This window comes from Pinus tabuliformis, chromosome 7, assembly GCF_031772625.1.
Source record: "Pinus tabuliformis cultivar Carrire ecotype Pingquan chromosome 7, CPIR1, whole genome shotgun sequence".
NCBI lineage: Eukaryota > Viridiplantae > Streptophyta > Pinopsida > Pinales > Pinaceae > Pinus > Pinus tabuliformis.
In genome coordinates this window covers 32598997-32624313 of record NC_142293.1, presented here as the reverse complement: position 1 = coordinate 32624313, position 25317 = coordinate 32598997, and the positions used below count along the sequence as shown (strand labels likewise).

The window sequence follows — 25317 nt, the reverse complement described above, 5'->3', positions numbered from 1 at the left end:
CATGGAATTGGGCCCACATATGTATTGGGAGTGTTCTAACTGGCAGAAACACAAATAAACCCGACAAATTACCGTTGCCTATGAAATTTTAATCGTTCGTCTCTAACTTTGGTTATTTTGCTAAAACAACAAAATCGGTTGATTTACGCGAAATATGGTAAATCACGAAACTGAAAAGGATTTAGACTCTAGTTCATAAACTTATCACGTTTTCCTGAGCTATGCACGATCATCGTCCGATCACCCAGTCAATGGACGGTCCGATCCTTCAGAATTCAACGAAACTTTAAACCTGTTGAACAAAACCTTATCACGTCTGTTTTTTCAGCAACCCTTTGACTCCCACACAGACCCGATAAGAAATAAAACTGCCAGTTAAAGATTTATCGAGTTCGATTTTAAAAATAAAACCTGATTACTTTTCAACATGATATCCATCGGATCTCGTCCCTTTCGATGGACGGCTGCGATTGATCTGGACTTCAACAGATTAAACTGCATTTCATACACCGTGTCCGATTTCCAAAATAAACTTCATTCTAGTTACCCACGCGATTGTCGTCGGATCTATTTCCTTGCAAGCGAACCACTCAGATCTTCTCACAGGTTTCTCACATTCAAAATCCGTCAATAAAATAAAATAAGTTATTTCCTTCAAATTTCCGCTTTTCACCTTATTTTGCTACAACATAATATTTGATTTTTTTTCATTTTTGTAATAAAACTGAAAATAAAATTAAAAGGACAATGGATGCTACAACATTATTCACTACAGAGTTCTAATGAGATCTGGTGCATTAACATTGGTATGATCGCACCCGCAAGGATCGCCAACTCCCCCTCTTCAACGGGCACCACACAAAAAGGGGGCACGGTGCAACACTAGGACTTCCCAGGAGGTCACCCACCCCAGTACTACTCTATTCCAAGAAGAACTTAAATGCAAATTTCTGATGGGATCCAGTGCATTAATGCTGGTATGATCACACCAAAAAGGATCACACCCCCTCCCCCTCTTCACTAAGCACTGCAAAAAAGGGGGGAGGGTGCAACACTAGGAATTCCCGAGAGGTCACCCACCCTAGTACTACTCTAGCCCAAGCACACTTAATTGCGGAGTTCTTATGGGACCTGGTGCATTGACGCTGGTATGATTGCACCCGAAAGGATCTCGCACCCTCGCCCTCTTCAAGGGAGACCGCCGCGCCACAGGGAGTGCATGGGGCCCATCCACAACCCTCGATCCAAAGTGGTTCGACATGATGTTTTCTCCCCTTCCCCCAATGCAGTGCATTCCCTGACCCGATAGAGCCCTTAGCCCCCATGGGGGGATAGCCAACCAGATGAAGAAGAAGAAGAAGGAGTAAGTTTTGTGGCCACCAAAGACGTTGCGTAGAGCTCACCAAGCTTTCCATTGATGATCCATGCAGTTTTCCAAAATTTGAATTCATAAAAAGCACATGATTTAAACCTCTAACCTACTTTCCTCATGACGTATTTGCTACAATGATGTGAATAGTCCTAGGTTCTTCTTCCACTCTCACAATGTGTCACCTTTCTTGCCCTAGAATCCCCACTGTGACTTCCAATTAGGATGATAAATTGACATCTTGTTTCTGAACTCAAACTTCTGTGATTCATCAAGATTAGAGAAAAATATCTTTCGGGTTAATCACACATGATTTCTTTGGCATCAACATTTTGATGAATCAGCGTGGACTACCTCTAGCCCAATACTACTCTATCCAAAGTGCACTTAACTGTGAAATTCTAATGGGATCTGGTTCATTAACGCTAGTATGACTACACCTGCAAGGAACACGCCCCCTCCCCCCTCTTCGACAAGCACCACACAAAAACAAGGGAGGGTGCAACACTAGGAATTCCTGGGAGGTCACCCATCCCAATATTACTCTAGCACAAGCATGCTTAACAATGGAGTTATGGTGTGATCTAGTGCATTAACACTGGTATGATGGAACTAGCAAGGATCTCGTGCCCTCCTCCTCTTCAAGGGAGACCGCGTAGTGTTATCGGGAAATCTAGTGTCTATTCAGAGCTGCTAGTCCCACTAAGATGGGTAGTTGTCTTAGAAACAAACAGATTAAAGTCACTTGTTTTTCCTTTACGAGAGAGAGATGAGAAAGAAGCAGAGAGTACCAACCTCAGTCTTCCATTGGCTCCTTGCTTGTTTCCTTTCCCCTTTGACAGAATCTCGCCACTGCTTCCTTACTTGTGCAGCTTCAAAGAGCACCTTTAGATTCACAGTAGCATAATACCATCAAAGCATAGAGATCTTTCACTGTAAACAATATAGGATCAGATATATATTGACCATATAAATGCATATAACAACACAATATTCAGAGATACACAAGAATATGGAGGAAAACTCAAATAGATTTATTAGTAAAAGTCGTAGAAGAGAGGATTACAACCACTTGGTCTAACCCAATGCCTTCCTCCCAGCTTGAAAGAACTCTTCACCTCACACAAAGCAAGATCACCCAACAATGTCTTCAAAGAGAAACCAGCAGCACCTCTTTGCAAATTACCAAATTCCAACCTTTGGATCTCTGGGATGAGGGATCCATTTATAGATATTTTCAGGGGGGTGAGTCAGCTTCTGGGATTTTGATTAGTGTCATCTCTCTGATAGTTCTTGGTTCCACTTGGAGATTTCATGATCTCTTACTCATCCTTGGGCGAACTCAGGGAGGCAAGTGTCAAATGAGTAGCTTCTAGAAGATTCTCAGGTTCTCCACTTAGCAAACTGCTTGTGCCATTTGTCTGCTCTCACTCATCGCACCCTACAAAAGGGCGTTCCAGTATGCATCGCACTTTTTGCATGTGGTAGGTGAGATGCATCACACCCTTTGCACTGGGTAGTCTGTATGGTCCTGCATTGTTCTGAGTATTTTTTCATGGAAAACTTTTGGGAGATGATGTAATCAACTGACCTTGCTCCTTTATGGTATGAAACAACACTTTTAGGGACTTAGAAGCCCTTGGTTTATGGACATAAGTGATTGGGGTTGCAGTGCCCAAATATGTCTATAACAGTTTCCCCTTAAAGTATGAGGTCGTAAATATTTTGATGTCGGGTGAAATGCTTTATAATGAGGATTCGAGGTTTTTTCACACTGGAAGGTGACCTGTAATAAGATACAATACAATACATTATCTTCATAATATTTTCATGATCTAGCTGAGGCGGGCATTCCCATGCTCTGCTTTGATAAATTCATTTTTATGTACATAGGACAGACAACCGTCTGTGTGCAGACTGATGATTCTAGTAGAGCCATCATCCCTTAGTTTGGATGATTATCTGTGCAACAATGATGTACATATGATTTCTTTATTTTCCTGAATATATCACAGCCTGGATGGATGAAACTAGATCCACGGTCTTCAAAACTCATCCAATCTTCGCCCGAAATTACAAGTCGATCCATGTGAAAAGATGTTCTGATGTCGAACATGGAAGGACATCGCCTGATTACCAACTAATGATGTGAGATATTAACAGACGTGAGAGGAATCACTGATAATGATGATGACCCTCAAGGTACTACAGTACAATTCATGTGGTGCGAATACATGAGTTGATGTCGAACACCACACAAAATCTTTCGGTTGAAGTCCATTAGTGTAAACCTGTCACTGGAAGTGAGAAACATGCCATTGAGGCATGCAAGCTTCAAAGTACTGGAAGGGTTGTCCCTAGGTCAGCTTCTTGGACAATGAGCTGATGTCGACAAGAAGTGACCCGTCGTAGGAGGGCATTAATGGATCCCACATCTACGACACGGAACGGAGCAAATGATTTTGTAGAGGTGAAAACGATCTGATGATACAAGGTTCAGGGTGGTGGTCATGAAAGAATGAAGTGTGAAGATATTGTAGCGGATGAGACACAAGATGGGTAGGTGAATTCTCTGAGCGACTTCTCTTGAAAATATCGACCACACTGAAATGGATTAGTAGTGTTAACCCCAAAATTGGATGGTACGGTGGACCAATGGTGATATGACTGGTGAATGGAATAACCCAACCCAACTCAATCATGGTGATGGAGTGAAAGTGTCATGTTCAAGAGCGACCTGCTACCAATAAAGTTTCTTTAAGTTTTCTTCCCAATTTTCCCCAGTCATTTCTGACCAGTACCTCTTTATTTTTGTCAAGCTTGAGGAGGATAAAATATGCTTGTTCTATAGTTTGCCCTTCGGGCAAACCCGTTGCTATGTTTTCACGAGTCTAGCAATAGTGAAACTCGCTCTTGTTTGAATGGACAAGTTTGTCGCTATTGTTTTAACGAGTTTAACGACGAGGATAACTCGGTCCTTTTCAATTTTAGAGAGTCTGAAAAGAGATGAAAAGAAGACTCCAATATTCCTTTTCTGTAATATAATCCCTTAAGACCGAAAAAGTATAAAACAATATGAAAGGGATGACTTTTCGATAGTTTTAACGAGCCAAACAAGACAAACGCTCGATCTTTTTGTGTAATAATCCCTCATGTCCAAAAGGATTAAAATTTAGAGGAGGGATAGCACTTCCAATCACTTTAACGAGCTGGAGAGGCCAATCACTCGGCAATATTTTCATATTTTACGAGTCAAATGAAAAGAGCTTAAAGGAGACTCGTTTTTTGAGGAACGAGTGATGTTTTCAGATAGTAGCTGGTTCCAGGTAAGGTTTGGAACTTTCCAATCACAGCAGTGTAAAAAGGTGGCTAATAGGATCACTCGTCGCAGCTGTTCCTCAAAAGGGGTAAACAATCAAATGGAGGCGAATGATCGGCAACAACAAAGTGGAGGTGATGGTCAGAACACAACCAAGGCTCAAAAGCTGATGATAATTCATTCACAATGGTTATTTACCAGAGGTGGGTTCATTTTTTAATGAGCTTAAACTCTGGTGGAACATATGCTCATTGCTAGGTTTAATTTTTATCGAGCTTGAACTTTGCGTAAAACTGCTCGTGCCAGTCGTATAATAAGGATGTCTCATCGATAGGTTCATTTTTTAGGGAGATTGCACCATTCGAAATTATGCTCCCACTCCTTTTATTATGTAAGCTATAAACGACCAATCCTACAAGTTTAAAGGGTTAAGAACCTACAAACTAAGAAAATAAACGGTCGTTTTTCACTTTCATGCAAAAATTTTGCATGCCCCCAGGTATAGTGAAGTAGAATTTCCCAGGTTACCCCTCAATTTGCAGACAAAACACTTGTTCTATCGGGAAAGGCCTACCTTCTCCAGGTTACCCCTCAATTTGCAGAAAAAACATTTGTTCTATCGGGAAAGGCCTACCTTCTAACAGAGGTACCTTAGTCCGGTCTAATCCCATTTTCCTAAATGGACGAGTGTGTCAGACCAGTTGTATATCATCTGCGGAAACCTACCCTATACCTGAAGCTTTCATGCCAAAGTAGACTAGGGTGCATGCTCCCTGGGTTTCAGTCTAGACCACCGAATCACTCGCCCTCATCAGGTGGATGGACTGGAGATTGATGAGACATTCCTTGTGCAAAAAGACCTATTAGGGATGGAATTTGACTATTAGCTATGTGTGAACTGAGGAATGAAAGCTGGTCTACGAGCTGGACCACTCTGCCTTCATGTGGAAAACACATTACTCGAAAGAGTGAGGAGACAATGGCTCCCATGCTATAAATGTAGTCGTGCCCAAGGAGTAGATTTTAATCTAAAGGTCCTTGGACTACCATTACGTTCAGATAAACAGTTTTCCTTCTCAAAGTTATAGGCAAACTTGGAAGGATCCCTAATGGTTGACTGGTTCCTTTATCAAATCTTGTCAGATATCACGTCTCAGGCAAAAGCACTGGCGAACCAAGCGCTTCCAAGCAGTTGAGGAAAGGATACTCACAGAAGCCCCTTCATCTATGATAGTACCAACCATGACCATTTTGTAAGTTTGCACTATGATTTGAAATGGTACACTAGATGGTAAATGGGGTCTGCCTAGTAGATTCCAATCGAAGGAAACGACTAGGTTGCTTGGAGGTGGGACCGAATAAACAGCTGGATACAACTCTGATGAATTTCCTTCCTGCAGTAAAGGAATGGGCAGATTGCCCCCATGTTCATCAGAGTCTGTGTTTACAAAAAGAATTTGAACGGTGTCATTCTCATTCTCTTCAGTGACTGTATCATCTGAAGGTAAATCTTCTGAAGTCAAGATGGGGTCGACTGTCATCTCGACCTATTGACTTTGGTCCGATGTGGACTCAGAGGGTCTATCTTCAATGATAGATGCTTCGGCTGACCCCAAAGGTGGGTCAGTCAGATTTTCAACTAGTAATGGGTTCGGCAAGAGTTTCTTGTACGTAGGAGGGAGTCGCTATGGTGATACAGGACGATTATTCAATACTCTTTTAGCTTCGTCCAGGAAGGGGCAACAGTGGAGGGCATGATCACCTTCACACAGTCTGCAGGGAAATTTAGATTTTCCCTTTTGTCTGGTGACTTCACTTTCACTAGTTGACGGTGTACTTTCAACATGATCGTCAGAGGTTGAAAACACTGGGTTGTGCGAGCAGGGAGACCAGTCCCTTAGGATCTGTGCGATGCAAGGACAATCTCGGTGATAGTGGTCTCCTTTGCAGATGACACATGGAGATTTAGGTTTAGACGGTGCAGTGTGTGGATTTTCGCTGGACGATGCCCAATTGCCCCTTTTTTCCTTTGGCTCCTTCTTCTTATTCTCCTTCCCCTTCTCCTTCTTCTCAGTTACTTGGTTTTTAGTTTTACTATCTTTACCAAGCGAAGAGGAAGAAGGAGAGGGAGAGACAAATGAAGTAGAAGGTTGGGGGGGAACTCTGGTATCATCTAGTTGCTGATTTGATTATTCAGGAATCAAGGTGTTTTTAATGACAGAAGTTGAGAAAAGCCATACCAGCAGGCCAATTGTCAGTCCTGGAAGGGACAATGTGGCCATATGAGGTGCACCAACATCTCCCAAGAGGAGAAAGGAATAGGACTTCCCCAAGGGGAAATCCTTGGTTGGTGGACTCCATTTTCTCAACCTAAGACCAATGAGGGAATAGTGACGTTATTCTGATTAAAATAAATTTTAGACACTTTGACACAACTTGCTTTTTCAATTTTTAAGAGTCGAGAAAAAGCTAAAGATGACTCTAGTCGCCTTCGATTTTTAATGAGCCTGAAGTGACAAGTGCTCAGATGGACCTTTTCCTTTAAGGAGTCTGAAAAGGAATGAAAGAGACTACTCTAGAAATCTAGACATAGGGATTACCAAACCAATCGCAAAACTACAAAATACTTTTTACGGTATGGTAGTCAATCTTCTCGAATGATGTGTTCAGTGCATTGCGATCTATAGGGCGGCAGACACAGCTTCCTAAGGATAAAGGATATAACCTATTGTGGTCTCCTAATATATACTCGATGGTGCGTGGGAGTACAAGTCCAAATTGGCACTTGTCGTCTCAAAGAGGAGGAATCACCCATCCTACGATGAAAGCAACAGTTACCAGGCTTTACGACGCCGGAATACGTCTCTAGCCTAGACTTCTAGATGTTGTGCGTTAGGTTCCAAAGCATTTTTATGTTCATTGAATTTATTTTATAGTTGATCTCTCTTAAGAAGTTTTCCTTTCAATTTCACCGCGTGATGTAGATATATAATTCCTAAAATGCAATCTAAGATGATAAACAGTCGTTTAATCTTCTTTTTGCAATGAAAATCCTAGCTACTAAGGAAAGAGAAATGAAATCCTTTCAACATAGAGCAGAGAGCACACACTAGATGCACTGTCCTAAATCAAAATCAACAAGCAGTCTAAATGCAAATGCGCGCACATGTATTTGTTTTCTACTTTCTTAATGTGTGAATGACAAAAAGAATGCTAAATACAAATCTGAATTATTTCTTCTTTCAAAGCGACAGTACTAACGATTTTCTTTTCAAAAAATGACAGGAAGGCAAGATTACACTTTGTGATTTTGAATTGAAAACTGCTTTCGACACTTGAAATACTTATAAATTCATATCAAATACAAGAGTAACAGTATAATCGACTATCAAAAACAATAGGATTCTTTTCTTTTATTGAAAATGACACTTGCGACACTTCCAAATCAAAAGACGACAGTTCGATTAAGCTACTTCTTTGTAAAAGAGAACTGTAAATGGCACACAATACATAAAAACATTCACAATTCTTTGTACAATAGAGGTTGGATGATGCAAAGAAGGGGGTTTCTACAATGGTCTACTGATCATAGACATCAAAACTCCTAAATAAAACTGAAGAGAGTGAAGAAAAAAACCAAAATCTGGAGGCAGATTTAGTCTTGTCTGATCATCGCACCTGTAAAACAGGGAAACAGGGATGCATCCCATCTACTGCACATGGGAGGTGTGATGCATCCATATTGCCAAGAAGACAGGGTGCGATGGTCCAAGGACGAGACTTTAACTTGGTTTTTTGTCACATTTTGTAGTTTAGTTCGGGGATTTAGGCCGAGCAAATGATAGTTAGTAACTACAAAGTATAGGGCTGATCTAATGAGGTTACTCAAGCTACCTCTAGGGCACTTAGGATGTTTGCAAGTCAATTGTTCAGTTCATAAACAAACCCAGAGATTGACTGAAGCAGCGTTGATCTACTTTGCACTTGCATAGCAAATGCAGTTTGAAGGCTAGCTGGCTTAACTTTAGGCTCCGACTGTGGTTTATGAATCAAAAAAATAGAGACAAGCAATCAAACTAATCGCTCCCCAGCGGAGTCGGCATTTTGTTATCGAGAAATCTAGTGTCTACTCAGAGCTGCTAGTCCCACTAAGATGGGTAGCTATCTTAGAAACAAACAGATTAAAGTCACTTGTTTTTCCTTTACGAGAGAGAGATGAGAAAGAAGCAGAGAGTACCAACCTCAGTCTTCCATTTGGCTCCTTGCTTGTTTCTTTTCCCCTTTGACAAAATCTCGCCGCTGCTTCCTTACTTGTCCAGCTTCAAAGAGCACCTGTAGATTCACAGCAGCATAATACCATCAAAGCATAGAGATCTTTCACTGTAAACAATATAGGATCAGATATATATTGACCATACAAATATATCTATATATATATATATATCAACACAATATTCAGAGATACATAAGAATATGGAGGAAAACTCAAATAGCTTTATTAGTAAAAGTAGTAGAAGAGAGGATTACAACCACTTGGTCTGGTACATTAATGCTGCTATGATCACACACGCAAGGATATCGCACCCTCCTCTCTTAAAGGGAGACCGTCGAGCCACGAGGAGTGTGTAGGGCCCATCCATGACTCTAGATCCAAAGCGATTCGACACGATGTTTTCTCACCTTTTCCTGACACATCACATTCCCCAACCGGACAACGCAATCAGCCCCCACTGGGGGCATTCCAACATTTCTTCACATTCGAGACACCGACTTGGTACTTCCACCCTCAGGGTGAGTCCACTGTTGCTTTGTCATCTCTGGTGCCTGCCACCGACTCGATAAGGCCCCGTAAGAACCGAGAGAGTCAGCGCAGCATTCATATGGATCAATCATGCAGCTCTGTGGTGACCACCTCACCATAGAGCTGGGCAGAAAAAGGGGAGGGTGAAAAACTTAGACTTCTCGGGAGGTCACCCATCCCAATACTACCCTAGCCCAAGCACACTTAACTACAGAGTTTTGATGAGATCTGGTGCATTAACATTGGTATGATTTCACCTACAAGGATCATTCCCCCTTCCCCTATTCAACGAGCACCGCACAAAAAGGGGGGAGGGTGTAACACTAGGAATCCCTGAGAGGTCACCCATTATAGTACTACTCTAGCCTAATCGCACTTAATTACGAAGTTCTGATGGGATCCAGTCCATTAACGCTACTATAATGGCACCCACAAGGATCACACCGCCTCCCCCTCTTTAACAGGCATCGCACAAAAAGGTGGGACAATGCAACACTAGGACTTCCCGAGGGTCACCAATCCTAGTACTACTCTAGCCTAAGTGTGCTTAACTTTGGAGTTCTGATGGGATCCGATGCATTAATGCTAGTATGACTGCACTCACAAGGATATCGCCTCCTCCCCCTCTTCAACGAAGACTTGCGATCCATGGGGAGTGCGTGCAGCCCATCCACGACCCTCCATCTGAAGAGGTTCGACTCAATGCTTGCTCCCCTTCCCCCAACACAGTGCATTCGCTGACCTAGCAGGGCCCTCAACCCCCGCAAGGGGGCCAACCAACCGGATGAAGAAGAAGGAGAAGGCGTAAGCTCCGTGGTGATTGACAACGCTACGCAGAGCTTTCCGTGCTTTCCATTGATGGTCCATGCATTTTTCCGAAATCTAAATTCATAAAAAGCATATGATTTGAACCTCTAACATACTTTCCTCATGATGTATTTGCTACAATGATGTGAATAATCTTGGCTTCATCTTCCACTCTCACAATATGTCACCTTTGTTGCCCTAGAATCCCTACTGTGATTTTCAACTAGGATGATAAATTGGCATCTTGTTTCTAAACTCAAACTTATGTGATTAGTCATGATTAGAGAAAAACTCTTACGGGTTAATCACACATGATTTCTTTAACGTCAACGTTTCGATGAATCCATGTGGACTACCTCAACGTGCGAAAAGAGGGGGAGGGTGCATCACTAGGACTTACCGGGTGGTGTTATAGACATTTTTGTGCCTTACAGCTCTAAGCATGAAATGTCCATAAACCAAGGGCTCCTAAGTCCCTAAAATTGTTGTTCTAACTCCTAAAGGAACAAGGTCAACAAATTACAGCTTCTCCCAGAAGTTCTCCACCAGAAACTGCTCGGAATCAGTCAAATCAGGATCATTTCAGCTGCTCCACTAGCTAGCTGTGTTGCATAGCACCCAAATACACTAGCTAGGTGCGTTGCAATGCACCTAAATGCACTACCAGGGTGCGTTGAGCGGGAAATGACAAATGGCAGTGTCATTCCGCGAGGTGGAGAGACAATGGAAGCTTCCAGAATCTTCCCCAATGACACTTGCCTCACTGAATTCGACCAAGGATGAGTAAGAGGCTCTCAGTCTCCAAGTGGAAGCAAGAACTGACAGAGAGAAGACACTAGTCAAATCATAAGCTGACTCATCTTCCTTGCATACATCTATATATGGATCCCTCATCCCAAAGATCTAGAGGCTGGAATTTTGTACATTGCAGAGAATTGTTGTTGGTTTTGAGATAGATATCAGAGTATTGGGTGATTTATGCTTTGTTGGAGGTGAAGAGGGGCTTCTTTGCTGGGAGGTTGATGTTGGATCAGGAATCATCGGTTGTAACTCCTCCTGGATCTTCTTGTTATATCAATAAAACTATTTGAGTTTCTCCTACATGCTTGTGTATCATTGATGTTTGTTACATTTGTATGTTTAGCTTAAATCTGATCCTAAGCTTTTTATGAATATAAACCCATGTCTTTGTATAGTTTCCTTCTTCTGTGATCTTGCAGGTACATGGTGAAGCTTGGCAAGTAAGGGAGCAGGTAGCTGGAAGCTGTCAAAGAGGAGAGAGATTGGATCAAAGGACTAGCGCAAGACAGAGGTTGGTTCATCCTATTTCTCTTTGTTTATAGTTCATAAAGAAGAATACAAAAGTAGTTTTCTCTGTTTGTTTCTAAGGTCACTGTCACACCTTAGTGGGATAGGGTCGTTCTGAATAGACACTTTTCCCGTTAACAAAATGGCGACTCCGTTGGGGACGATTGTCTAGTTAGTTTGTTTGTGTTTCTCTTATTGTTTATTTCATAAACTTAGAAGTAGCAAATCGAACTGCATTTGCCATTAACAAATGCAAAGTAGACATCTGCTGCTTCAATCCATTCACTGGATCTGTTTATGATTTGAACAGCTGATTCAAAAATGATCTGATTGCCCTTTGTGATAGCTCTTAGACCTTCTTTAAATCTACCCTCTGATTGTGCATTACTGATTGCTTTTACTCGGCCAAAAACCATAGATTAAACTGCAAACCGTGACCCAGAACCAGGATAGAATTCTCGTTTCTGCCCTAGCGCAGGTACTGTGAAGAGTTCCTGCATTTCATCGCAGTTCCCAAGAAGGCAACCTACGTTGCAATCCAGTTTCTCTGTGTAACAGGTGCACTAATCAGCCTAGCCTTGTGCAGCTGAGGTTCTTTGCTTCATTTTTTCAGTTTTGTCTCTGATTTTTGCAGCCTGTGATCAGTGTATGTGTCTGTTTAAAAACCCCTTTTCCTTGCTGTAATTCCACCTCAGTTGTATAAAAGAAACTGTAGATGTTTTTTATGTGTTTGTTATGTCATTTACAGTTTTCCATTGCAAAAGTAGAATAGTCATACTGTCGTCCTTTGATTCAAATCTGTCGCAAGTGTCGATTTTGATCATAGGAGAAAGTTTATTTGCTGTTGACAGTCGATTATGCTTTTACTTTTGCCTTTGGCTTGAATTTGTGACTTTCTAGTGTCGAAACGAGTATTTATTTCAAAATCATAAAGTGTCGTAATCATCTCTACCTTTTGATTTCGAAAAGAAGCTTGTTTGTGTTTGTCACTTGAAAGCAAATTCAGATTTGTACAACAAATTTCTTTTTAGGCATAAATATTAAGAAAGTGAAAAACAAAACACATGCATGTGCATTTGCATATTGGCAGTCTGTTTGACTTGATTTAGGAAAAGTGCATTTACAGTGTGCTATTTGCTCTTTGCGAAAAGATTGTGTCTTTCTTTTCCCCTAGTAGCTAGGATTTTCATTGCTGAAAAGAGATAAAAACTTGTTTATCATCTTTAGATTGCATTTTAGGAATTACATCTACATCTCGTGGTGATCCCAAAAGGAAAACTTCATAAGAAAGATCAAATTAAAATAAACTCAATGAACTTAACAATGCTTTGGAACTTAACGCACATCATTTAGAGGTCTAGGCTAGAGACGTATTCCGGCGTCGTAAAGCCTGGTAACTGTTGTCTTCACTGATGGTTGGGTGATTCCTCCACTCTGAGACGATAAGTGCCAGTACGGACTTGTGCTCCCACGTACCGTCGAGTATATATTGGGAGGCCCCTATAGGCTTAAAACCTTTTATCCATAGGAAGCCGTGTCGACCGCCCTACTGATCGCAATGCACCGAACACAGCATTCGGGAAGATTGACTGCCATGCCGTAAAAAGTATTCTGCAGTTTTGCGATTGGTTTGGTACTCCCTCTACCTAGACCCCCAGAGCAGTCCCTTTCGTTCCTTTTCAGACTCCTTAACGGAAAAGGTCCATCTGAGCACTTGTCACTTCAGGCTCATTAAAAATCGAAGGAGACTAGAGTCATCTTTTGTTTTTTCTCGACTCTTAAAAACTGAAAAAACAAGTTGTGTCAAAGCGTGTTAAAATTTATTTTAAATGGAATATTCATACCCTTTTCCTACGTTGATCTTGGGTTGAGAAAATGGAGCCTACCAACCAAGGAATTCCCCTTGGTGGAAATCCTAGTCCCTTCTCCTCTTGGGGAGATGTTGGTGTGCCCCATATGGCCACATTGTCGCTTCCAGGACTGAAAATTGGCTTGCCAGTATGGATCTTCTCAACCAATGTCGTTCAGAACACCACCATTCCTGAACAATCGAATCAGCAATTAAACGAGTCCAGAGCTGCCCACCAGCCTTCTACTTCCTCTAATTCTTCCTCTCCTTCTTCATCTTCGTTTGATGGAACTGGTAAAGCTAAAAGCCAAGTTCCTAAGGAGAAGAAGGAAAAGAAGAAGAAAGAGCAAAAGAGGAAGGAGCCAAAGACGAATGGGGGAAAACGAGTGTCGTCTAACGAAAATCCACACACTGCACCGACCAGGCCTAAATCGCCATGTGTCATTTGCGAAGGAGACCACTTTCACAGAGATTGTCCTTGCATCCCCCGGATACTAAGGGACTGGTCTCCTCGTTTGCACAATCTGGTGTCATCAACCTCTGGTGATCATGTTGAAAGCACACCGTCAACTAGTGAAAGTGAAGCCCTAGGACAAAAAGGGAAAGCTAGATTTCCTTGTAAACTGTGCGAAGGCGATCATGCCCTCCACCGTTGTCCCTTCTTAGACGAAGCTAAAAGAGTTTTGGATGATCGTCCGGTTTCACCGTTACGACTTCCTCCTGGATATAAAAAACTCTTGCCGAGTCCATCACTAGTTGAGAATCCAGCTGGCCCGCTCAGGTGGTCGGCTGAAGCGCCTATCATTGAAGATAAACCAACTGAATCTATACCAGACAAAAGTCAAAAGGTCGAGGTGGCAGTTGACCCGGTCTTGCCTTCAGAGGTTTTATCTTCGGATGATACAGTCACTGAAGAGAACAAGGATGACACCGTCCAAATTCTCTTCATCAACACAGACTTCGACGAACATGGGGGCAATCTACCCATTCCTTTACCGCAGGAAGGAAGTTCATCAGAGCCATACCCGGCCGTCTACTCGGTCCCACCTCCAAGCAACGTAGTTGTCTCCTTCGACTGGAATCAACTAGGCAGACCCCGTTTGCCAACAAGCATACCATTCCGAATTATCGTTCAAATATATAGAATGGTCATGGCTGGTACCATCATAAATGAGGGGGCTTCTGTGAGTATCATTTCCTCTATTGCTTGGAAAACGCTTGGTTCGCCATTGCTTTCGCCTGAGATGAGAAATCTGACAGGCTTTGATAAAGGAACCAGTCGACCTTTAGGGATCCTTCCCGATGTGCCCATAACATTGAGAGGGAAGACAGTTCGCATGACCGTAATGGTAGTTCAAGGACCCTTGGATTATAACCTGCTCCTTGGACGAGACTATATTTATTGCATGGGAGTCATCGTCTCCTCACTCTTTAGAGTAATGTGTTTTCCGCACGAAGGAAGAGTGGTCAAGCTCGTGGACCAGCTTTCATTTCCCGGATCACGCATAGCAAATAGTCATATACCATCCCTAAATGGTCTCTTCATGCAAGAAATGTCTCAATCCCCAGTCCGTCCTCCCGATAAGCGCGAGTAATTCGGAGGGATATGACTAAAACCCAGGGGGCATGCGTCCTGGTCTGCTTCGGCAAGAAAACTTCGGGTATAGGGTAGGTTTCCGTGGGAGAATATGACTAGTCTGTACCCCGTCCATCAGTGGAAGAGGGGTTATTCTAGAATAAGATTCTCTTGTCAAAGTTATGTGAGTTGGCGGACGTCGTCGCTCACCCTTGTTTATCTCGGTAGACATCGCCGAAGAAGTGTTTTGTTTGCACCGTGAATAGAACAATCTTTGGGTGACCTGTAAGAGGTAGGCCTCTCCTGATAGAAGAAATGTTTTGTCTGCAAATTGAGGGGTAACCTTGAAACCATATTTTATACCTAGGGGCATGCAAACCTTTTGGAGTGTAAGGAAAGAGCGATTATTTATCTGTTTTTTGGATTAGTCGTTTCCTAACTTGCATAAAGAAAGGATGTGGGGCAAAAATCTAAAAGTTGCCATTTTTATATGAGACATTCTTATCATATGACTGGATTAATCGAGCAGTTTTAGCACATAGTTCAAGCTCGTTAAAAAATAAACATAAGACATGAGCAAATGTTTCCACCCGCATTTAAGCTCGTTAAAAAATGAACTATTCCCCGGTAAATAACCACTGTGAATGAAGCATTTCAGCCATTAAAGCCTTGGTCGTGTTTGCACCGTCACCTCCACTTTTCCATTGGCCGATCATTCACCTCCATTTGATTGTTTACCCATTTTGAGGAACAGGTGCGAAGAGTGATTTCGATATCCATCCTTGTGACACTGCCGTGATTGGAAAATTCCAACCCTTACCTGGAATCAGCTGCTACCCATTTTATCACTCGTTCCTCAAAAGACGAGTCTTCTTTAAGCTCTTTTCAACTGACTCGTAAAATATGAAAAGATTGCCGAGTTTTGGCCTTCCAGCTCGTTAAAGCGATAGGAAGTGCTATCCCTCCTCTAGATTTTAATCTTTTTGGACCTGAGGGATTATTGCACAAAAAGATCGAGCACTTGTTTTGTTTAGCTCGTTAAAACTATCAAAAATTCATCCCTTCTGTATTGTTTTATACTTTTTCAGACTTAAGGGGTTAGATGACGAAAAACGAATTTTGGAGTTACCTTTACGTACCTTTTCAGACTCTCTAAAAATGAAAAGGACCGAGTTATCTTTGTCGTTAGACTCGTTAAAAAGATTAATAGCGACAAACTTGTCTTTAGACGAGAACGAGTTTCACTATCGCTAGGCTCGTTAAAACATAGCGATGGGTTTGCCCGAAGGGAAAATTATGGAACAAGCATATGTTATCCTCCTCAAGCTTGACAAAAATAAAGAGGTACTGGTCAGCAATGACTGGGGAAAAATTGGGAAGAAAACTCAAAGAATCTTTATTGGTAGCAAGTCGCTCTTGAACATGACACTTCCACTCCGTGCCCGAGTCGGGTTGGGTTGTTTCATTCACCGGTCACATCACCATGGTCACGCCATACCATCCACATTTGGGGTAAATGCTACCAATCCATCACATAAGTGTCGCCGACATGTTCAAGAGAAGTCATCCAGAGAAGTCACCTGTGTCCTATCCACTACCATACATTATACTTCATTCTTTCATGACCGCCATCCTGAACCATATATCATCAGATCGTTTTCACCTCCATCAAAATCATTTGCTCCGTTCCATGTCATTGATGTGGGATTCATTAAGGCCCTCCTTTGACGGATCGCTTCTTGTCGACATCAGCTCATTATCCAAGAAGTTGATCTAGGAACACCCCATTCAGTACTTTGAAGCTTGCATGCCTCAATGGCAAGTTTCTCACTTCCGGCGACAGGTATACATCAATGACCTTCGACCGAAAGATTTTGCATGGTGTTCGACACCAAGTCCTTTATTCACACCACGTGAATTGTACTGCAGTACCTTGAGGGTCATTATCATTATCGGTGATTCCTCTCGCGCTTGTTAACAGTTTACATCATTGACTGGTAATCAAGCGATGTCTTTCCATGTTCGACTTCAAGACATTTCTCACATGGATCGACTTGTACTTCGAGTGAAGATCGGACGAGATTGAAGACCCCGGATCTAGTTTCATCCATCCGGGTTGCGATATATATTTAGGAAAATAAAGACATTGAAATGTACAGCATTGCAGCACAGATAATCATCCTACCAAAAGGATGATGACTCTATCAGAATCATCAGTCTACCATCAGACGATTGCCTGTCCTATGTACATGAAAATGAATTTATAAAGTTGAGCATGGGAATGCCCGCCTCAGCTAGATCATGAAAACAGTATGAAGATAATGTATTGTATTGTATCTTATTACAGGTCTCCTCCTAGCATTGAAAGAACTTCGGATCCTCCTAATAAAGCATTTCACCCGATAAACGACCTCATACTTTAGGGGGCAACTGTTATAGACATTTTTGTGCCTTACAGCTCTAAGCATGAAATGTCCATAAACCAAGGGCTCCTAAGTCCCCAAAAAGTGTCGTTCTAACTCCTAAAGGAACAAGGTCAACAAATTGCAGCTTCTCCCAGAAGTTCTCCACCAGAAACTGCTCGGAATCAGTCAAATCAGGATCATTTCAGCTGCTCCACTAGCTAGCTGCGTTGCATAGCACCCAAATACACTAGCTAGGTGCGTTGCAACGCACCTAAATGCACTACCAGGGTGCGTTGAGCAAGAAATGACAAATGGCAGTGTCATTCCGCGAGGTGGAGAGACAATGGAAGCTTCCAGAATCTTCCCCAATGACACTTGCCTCACTGAATCCGACCAAGGATGAGTAAGAGGCTCTCAGTCTCCAAGTGGAAGCAAGAACTGACAGAGAGAAGACACTAGTCAAATCATAAGCTGACTCATCTTCCTTGCATACATCTATATATGGATCCCTCATCCCAGAGATCTAGAGGCTGGAATTTTGTACATTGCAGAGAATTGTTGTTGGTTTTGAGATAGATATCAAAGTATTGGGTGATTTATGCTTTGTTGGAGGTGAAGAGGGGATTCTTTGCTGTGAGGTTGATGCTAGATCAAGAATCATCGGTTGTAACTCCTCCTGGATCTTGTTGTTATATCAATAAAACTATTTGAGTTTCTCCTACATGCTTGTGTATCATTGATGTTTGTTACATTTGTATGTTTAGCTTAAATCTGATCCTAAGCTTTTTATGAATATAAACCCATGTCTTTGTATAGTTTCCTTCTTCTGTGATCTTGCAGGTACTTGGTGAAGCTGGGCAAGTAAGGGAGCAGGTAGCTGGAAGCTGTCAAAGAGGAGAGAGATTGGATCAAAGGACTAGCGCAAGACAGAGGTTGGTTCATCCTATTTCTCTTTGTTTATAGTTCATAAAGAAGAATACAAAAGTAGTTTTCTCTGTTTGTTTCTAAGGTCACTGTCACACCTTAGTGGGATAGGGTCGTTCTGAATAGACACTTTTCCCGTTAACAGGTGGTCACCCATCCCAATGCTACTCTAGCCCAAGCGTGCTTAACTCGGAGTTTTGATGGGATTCAATGCATTAACAGTGGTATGATCGCACTCACAAGGAAGAATTCCCCTCCCCCTCTTCAACAGGCACCGCACAAAAACGGGAGAGGGTGCAACACTAGGACTTCCCGGGAGGTCACCTATCCTAATATTACTCTAGCCCAAGCACGATTAACTGCAGAGTTTTGATGGGATCTAGTACATTAACGCTGGTATGATCACACCCGAGAGGACCTCACACCCTCCCCCTCTTCAAGGGAGACTATCGAGCCACGAGGAGTGTGTGGGGCCCATCCACGACCCTCGATCTGAAGCAGTTCGACATGATGTTTGCTCCCCTTCCCCCTGTGCAGTGCAGCGCCTCGACCTCCTCCATGACATGGCAGTGCCTTCCGCCCTGCGGGGGGCCAATCAATCGGAAGAAGCACAAGAAAAGAAAAATATGTAAGTTTTTCAGCCACCATCGATGCTACATAGAGATCGCTGGGGGCTTTCCAATGTTCTCCACATTCAAGACATTGACTCGATACTTCCGCCTTCAGGGAAAGTCCACCACTTCTGTGTCCCCTCTGGCACCCGTCACCTACTCGATAAGGTCCTGCAAGAGCCAAGAGAGTCGGTGCAACCTTCGTACGGATCAATCATGCAGCTCCGTGTGGACCACCTCACCATGGAGACTCGCAGAAAAAGGGGGAGGGTGGAACACTAGGACTTCCCGGGAGGTCACCCATCCCAGTACTACTCTAGACCAAGCATGCTTGACTATGGAGTTATGATGGGATCTAGTGCATTAACGCTGATATGATCTCACCCGCAAGGATCATGGCCATCCCCCTCTTCAACGAGCACCGCACAAAAACGGGGGGTGGTGCAACACTAGGACTTCCCGAGGGTCACCAAACCCAGTACTACTCTAGCCCAAGCGTGCTTAACTGCAAAGTTATGATGGGATCCAGTGCATTAATGTTGGTATGATCATGCTCGCAAGGATCTCACCCCCTCCCCCTCTTCAACGGGGACCAACGAGCCACGGGGAGTGTGTGCATCCCATCCACGACCCTCCATCTGAAGCAGTTCGACACGATGTTTGCTCCCCTCCCCCGGTGCAGCGTATTCCTTGACTCGGCAGCTCCCTCAGCTCCCACGGGGGGCCAGTGAACCGTATGAAGAAGAAGAAGAAGAAGATGTAAGTTCTGCAGCCACCGATGACGCTGCGTAGAGCTCGTCAGGCTTTCCATTGATGATCCATGCATTTTTCCAAAATTCAAATTCATAAAAAGCATATGATTTGAATCTCTAACCTACTTTTATCATGACGTATTTGCTACAATGATGTGAATAGCCATGGTTTCATCTTCCACTCTCACAATATGTCACCATTGTTACCCTAGAATCCCCGCTTTGAATTCCAACTAGGATGATAAATTGGCATCTTGTTTCTGAACTCGAACTTTTGTAATTTATCACGATTAGAGAAAAAGATCTTTCGAGTTAATCACATGATTTCTTCAGCGTCAATGTTTTGATGAATCCGTGTGGAATTCCTCACTGCGGAGCCGCACGAAAAAAGGGGGAGGGTGCAACACTAATACTTCCCGGGAGGTCACCCATACCAGTTATATTCTACTAAAAGCGTGCTTAACTGTGAAGTTCTGATGGGATCCAATGCATTAACACTAGTATGATCACACCCGCAAGGAACATGCCCCCTCCCCCTCTTCAACGAGTACCGTATAAAACTGGGGGAGGGTGCAACATTAGGACTTCCCAAGAGGCCACCCATCCCAGTACTACTCTAGCTCAAGCGCACTTAACTACAAAGTTTTGTTGGGATCCAGTGCATTAACGCTGGTATGATCACACCCACAAAGATCTCGCGCCCTCCCGCTCTTCAATGGGCACCACACAAAACGGAGGGATGGTGCAACACTAGGACTTCCCCAGAGGTCACCCATCCTAGTACTACTCTAGCCCAAGTGCGCTTAACTGTAAAGTTTTCTAGGATCCGGTGCATTAACGCTAGCATGATCACACCCGTAACAATCATGCCACCTCCCCATCTTCGATGGGCACCACACAAAAAGGGGGGAGGGTGCAACACTGGGACTTCCTAGGAGGTCACCCATCCCAGTACTACTCTATCCCAAGTGCAATTAACTGCGGAGTTGTGATGGGATCCGATGCATTAACGTTGGTATGATCACACCAACAAGGATCATGCCCCCTCCCTCATTTCAATGGGCACCACACAAAAAGGGGGGAGGGTGCAACATAAGGACTTCTCAAGGGTCACTAATCCTAGTACTAGTCTAGCCCAAGCATGCTTAACTGCGGAGTTCTGATGGGATCTGGTGCATTGACGTTGGTATGATTACACCCGCTAGGATCTTTCCCCTCCCCCGCTTCAACGAAGACCCGCAAGCCACGGGGAGTGCGTGTGGCCCATCCATGACCCTTGATTTGAAGTAGTTTGACATGATGTTTTCTCCCCTTCCCCTGGCGCAGCGCTTTCCCTGACCCGACAATGCCCTTAGTCACTATAAGGGGCCAACCAACCAGATAAAGAAGAAGAAGAAGGCGTAAGTTTTGTGGCCACCAATGATGCTACGTAGAGCTCACCGTAATTTCTATTAATGATCTATGCATTTTCCAAAATACGAATTCATAAAAAAGCATATGATTTGAACCTCTAACCTACTTTCCTCATGACGTATTTGCTACAATGATGTGAATAGTCCTAGGTTCATCTTCCACTCTCACAATATGTCACCTTTGTTGCCCTACAATTCTCACTATGACTTCCGACTAGGATGATAAATTGGCATCTTGTTTCTGAATTCGAACTTCTCTGATTCATCACGATTAGAGAAAAATATCTTTCAGGTTAATCACACACAATTTCTTCGGCGTCAACGTTTCAATGAATCCATGTGGGCTACGTCACCGTGCAAAAAAACAGGGATGGTGCAACACTAGGACTTCCCAGGAGGTCACCCATCCCAATACTATTGTAGCTCAAGTGCGCTTAACTCTGAAGTTTTGATGGGATCCAGTGCATTAACTCTCGTATGATCGCACTCACAAGGAACATGCCCCCTTTCGCTCTTCAACTGGCACCGCAAAAAAACGAGGGAGGGTGCAACACTAGGACTTCTCGTGAGGTCACCCATCCCAGAACTACTCCAACCCAAGTGCTCTTAACTGTATATTTTTGATGGGATTCGTTGCATTAACGTTGGTATAATCACACCTGCAAGGATCTCGCACCCTCCCCCTCTTCAAGGGAGACCGTCAAGACACAGGGAGTGTGTGGGGCCCATCCACGACAGTTGATCCAAAGCTATTCAACACAATGTTTGCTCCGGTGCAGCATAGCGCCTCAAGATCTTCCCTGACCTAGTAGCACCTTCCACCCTGTAGGGGGCCAACCAACTAGAGGAAGCACAAGAAAAAGAAAAAGGCTTAAGTTTTGCGACCACCATTGACGTTGCATGGTGGCTTTCTAGTGTTTCTCCGCATTCAAAACACCGACCTGGTACTTACACCCTGAGGGCGAGTCCACCGCTGCTCTGTCCCTTTCGGTGCCCGCCACCCACCCAATAAGGCCTCGAAAGAACCGAGAGAGTCGGCGCAACATTTGTAAGGATCAATCATGCAGCTCTGCGTGGACCACCTCATTACAGAGCCGCGCAGAAAAAGGGGGAGGGTGTAACACTGGGACTTTACGGGAGGTCACCCATACCAATACTACTTTAGCCCAAGCATGCTTAAATGTGGATTTCTGATGGGATCCTATGCATACATGCTAGTATGATCGCACCCACAATGATCATGCCCCCTCCCCCTCTTCAATGGGCACCGCACAAAAAGGGGGGAGCGTGCAACACTAGGACTTCCTAGGAGGTCACCCATCTAAGTATTACTCTATCCCAAGCGTGCTTAACTGTGGAGTCCTGATAGGATCTGGTGCATTAACGATGATATGATCGCACTCGCAAGGATCACGCCCTATCCCCCTCTTCAACGGGCACCAAACAAAAAGGGGGGAGGGTGCAAATTAGGACTTCTTAGGAGGTCACCCATCCCAGTACTACTTTAGCCCAAAATCTCTTAACTGCGGAGTTCTGATGGGATCCAGTGCATTAACATTGGTATGATTGCACCTGCAAGGATCTCGCACCCTCCCCCTTTTCAACCGAGACCCACGAGCTACGGGGAGTGCGTGTTACCCATCCATGTTCCTTGATCTGAAGCAGTTTGACACAATGTTTGCTCCCCTTCCCTTGGCGCAGCGCATTCCTTGACCCGGCAGCGCCCTTTGCCCTCGTGGGGGAAAACCAACTGGATGAAGAAGAAGAAGAATAAGGTGTAAGTTTTATGGCCACCGATGATGCTGCGTAGAGCTCGTCGGGCTTTCCATTGATGATCCATGCACTTTTCCAAGATCCGAATTCTTAAAAAGAATATGATTTGAACCTCTAACCTTCCTTCCTCATGACGTATTTGCTACAATGACAGTAGTCCTGTGTCCATCTTCCACTCTCACAATATGTCACCTTTGTTGCTCTAAAATCCCCCCTGTGACTTCCAAGTAGGATGATAAATTGGCGTCTTTTTTTTGAACTTGAACTTCTGTGATTCATCACGATTAGGGAAAAATATCTTTCATGTTAATCAGACACAGTTTCTTTGGTGTCAACGTTTCGATGGATCCACGTGGACTACCTCACCACGAAGTCGCACGAAAAAATGGGGAGGGTGCAACACTAGGACTTCCTAAGAGGTCACCATCCCAGTACTACTCTAGCCCAAGCACACTTAACTGTGGAGTTTTATTGGGATCCAACGCATTAATGTTGGTATGATCACACCCACAAGAACACGCCCTCTCCCCTTCTTCAATGGAAACTGCAAAAAAATGGGGAGGGTGGAACACTAGGACTTCACGGGAGGTCACCCATCTTAGTACTACTCTAGCCCAAGCGTGCTTAACTATGTATTTCGCATGGGATTCAGTGCATTAAAACTAGTATGATTGCATCCGCAAGGATCTCACGCCCTCCCCCTTTTCAAGGGTGACAACCACACCAAGGGGAGTGCATGGGGCCCATCCATGACCCTCGATCTGAAGCAGTTCAACATGATCTTTACTCCCGTGCAGTGCAACACCTCAACCACTTCCCCAACCTAGCAATGCCTCGGCCTCTTTCTCGACCTAGAAGCACCTTTGCCCCACTAGGGGCCAACCAACTAGAGGAAGCAAGAGAAAAAGGCACAAGTTTCGCGGCCACTAGTGATGTTGGATAGAGCTCGCTAGGGTCTTTCCAATGTTTCTTCGGATTCAAGACATTGATTTGGTACTTCCGCCCTCAGGGCGATTCCACCGCTGCTCTGCCCCTCCAACACCTACCACCCACCTGATAAGGCCCCGCAAGAACCGAGAGAGTCGGTGCAACGTTCGTACGGACCAATCATGCAGCTCTGCGTGGACCACCTCACCGCAAAGACTCGCAAAAAAAGGGGGAGGGTGCAACACTAGGACTTCCTGAGAGGTCACCCATCCCAGTACTACTCTGGCCCAAGCACACTTAACTACATAGTTCTTATGGGTTCCAGTGCATTAACTCTAATATGATCTCACCCACAAGGATCATGCCCCCTCCCCCTCTTAAACGAGCATCGAACAAAAAGGGGGGAGGGTGCAACACCCGAACTTCCCGGTTGGTCATCCATCCAAGTACTACTCTAGCCCAAGCGCACTTAACTGTGGAGTTCTGATGGGATCTAATGCATTAACACTGGTATGATTGCACCCGCAAGTATCACGCCCCCTCCCCCTCTTCAATGGGCACCACACAAAAAGGGGGGAGGGTGCAACACTAGAACTTCCTGAGAGGTCACTCGTTGCAGTACTATTCTCGCCCAAGTGCGCTTAACTGCAGAGTTCTAATGGGATCCAGTGCGTTAACTTTGTTATGATCACAACCACAAGCATCTCGTCCCCTCCCCTCTTTAACGGAGACCTGCGAGCCACAATGAGTGTGTGCGACCCATCCATGATCCTCGACCCAAAGTAGTTCGACATTATATTTGCTCCCCTTCCCTCGGCGAAGTGCATTCTCCCATTCGGCAACGCCCTCATCCCTTGCGAGGGGCCAACCAACTGGACAAAGAAGAAGAAGAAGAAGTCATAAGTTTTACGGCCACCGATGACACTGTGTAGAGCTCGTCGGGCTTTCCATTGATTATCCAGGCACTTTCCCAAAATATGAATTCATAAAAAGAATATGATTTGAACCTCTAACCTGCCGAGAGCTGTGCAATATGGGTTCGAAGACAATTATTTTTCAACTGTGAGGAAATTGCTACGCAACAGTTGCACAAGTTCTGGAGCTACATAGTCACTACACAATTGTTGTGAAACTGCCTCTAGCTCCTTGCATATGTCTCCCACCGCTTCAAATCGGGTTCTCTTATTGTCTGAGGTAGGAGATATCCCTTTCCAGCAAAAATTTTCTTTCAAAAAATAGTGACGCATCAATTGATAAAGTTTGTATGTGTTGCTGCACAATTGTTGCGTAAACCTTGCCTATAGTTTGGTCTGAGTTTGGATGAGTTTTAAATGCTTAGGGTTTGTGTGTAACTTATATGAGTCAAGGTGTGTTGATCCATAAACATGGTAGTTGAATTTTATGATTTTGTTCCATACACATCGTATACACTGCATGTTAAAAAGGGTTGTCAGAGCACCAACAACAAATCCATTTAACTCTTG

The 25317-nt window shown here is 43.8% G+C and overlaps 10 pseudogenes; all 10 read right to left on the bottom strand.

Annotated features, from left to right (window-relative positions):
• Nucleotides 1–1043: 1043 nt before the first annotated feature.
• LOC149244973 (5S ribosomal RNA) lies at nucleotides 1044–1162 on the bottom strand (annotated as a pseudogene).
• Nucleotides 1163–9629: 8467 nt separating this feature from the next.
• On the bottom strand, nucleotides 9630–9748 carry LOC149244972 (5S ribosomal RNA; annotated as a pseudogene).
• Nucleotides 9749–9973: 225 nt separating this feature from the next.
• Nucleotides 9974–10091, bottom strand: LOC149244971 (5S ribosomal RNA; annotated as a pseudogene).
• An 8558-nt stretch (nucleotides 10092–18649) lies between these two features.
• LOC149244970 (5S ribosomal RNA) lies at nucleotides 18650–18768 on the bottom strand (annotated as a pseudogene).
• A 468-nt stretch (nucleotides 18769–19236) lies between these two features.
• On the bottom strand, nucleotides 19237–19355 carry LOC149244969 (5S ribosomal RNA; annotated as a pseudogene).
• Nucleotides 19356–20288: 933 nt separating this feature from the next.
• On the bottom strand, nucleotides 20289–20407 carry LOC149244968 (5S ribosomal RNA; annotated as a pseudogene).
• Nucleotides 20408–22245: 1838 nt separating this feature from the next.
• Nucleotides 22246–22364, bottom strand: LOC149244967 (5S ribosomal RNA; annotated as a pseudogene).
• Nucleotides 22365–22589: 225 nt separating this feature from the next.
• LOC149244966 (5S ribosomal RNA) lies at nucleotides 22590–22707 on the bottom strand (annotated as a pseudogene).
• A 590-nt stretch (nucleotides 22708–23297) lies between these two features.
• Nucleotides 23298–23415, bottom strand: LOC149244965 (5S ribosomal RNA; annotated as a pseudogene).
• Nucleotides 23416–24238: 823 nt separating this feature from the next.
• Nucleotides 24239–24357, bottom strand: LOC149244964 (5S ribosomal RNA; annotated as a pseudogene).
• Between the last annotated feature and the right edge of the window lie 960 nt (nucleotides 24358–25317).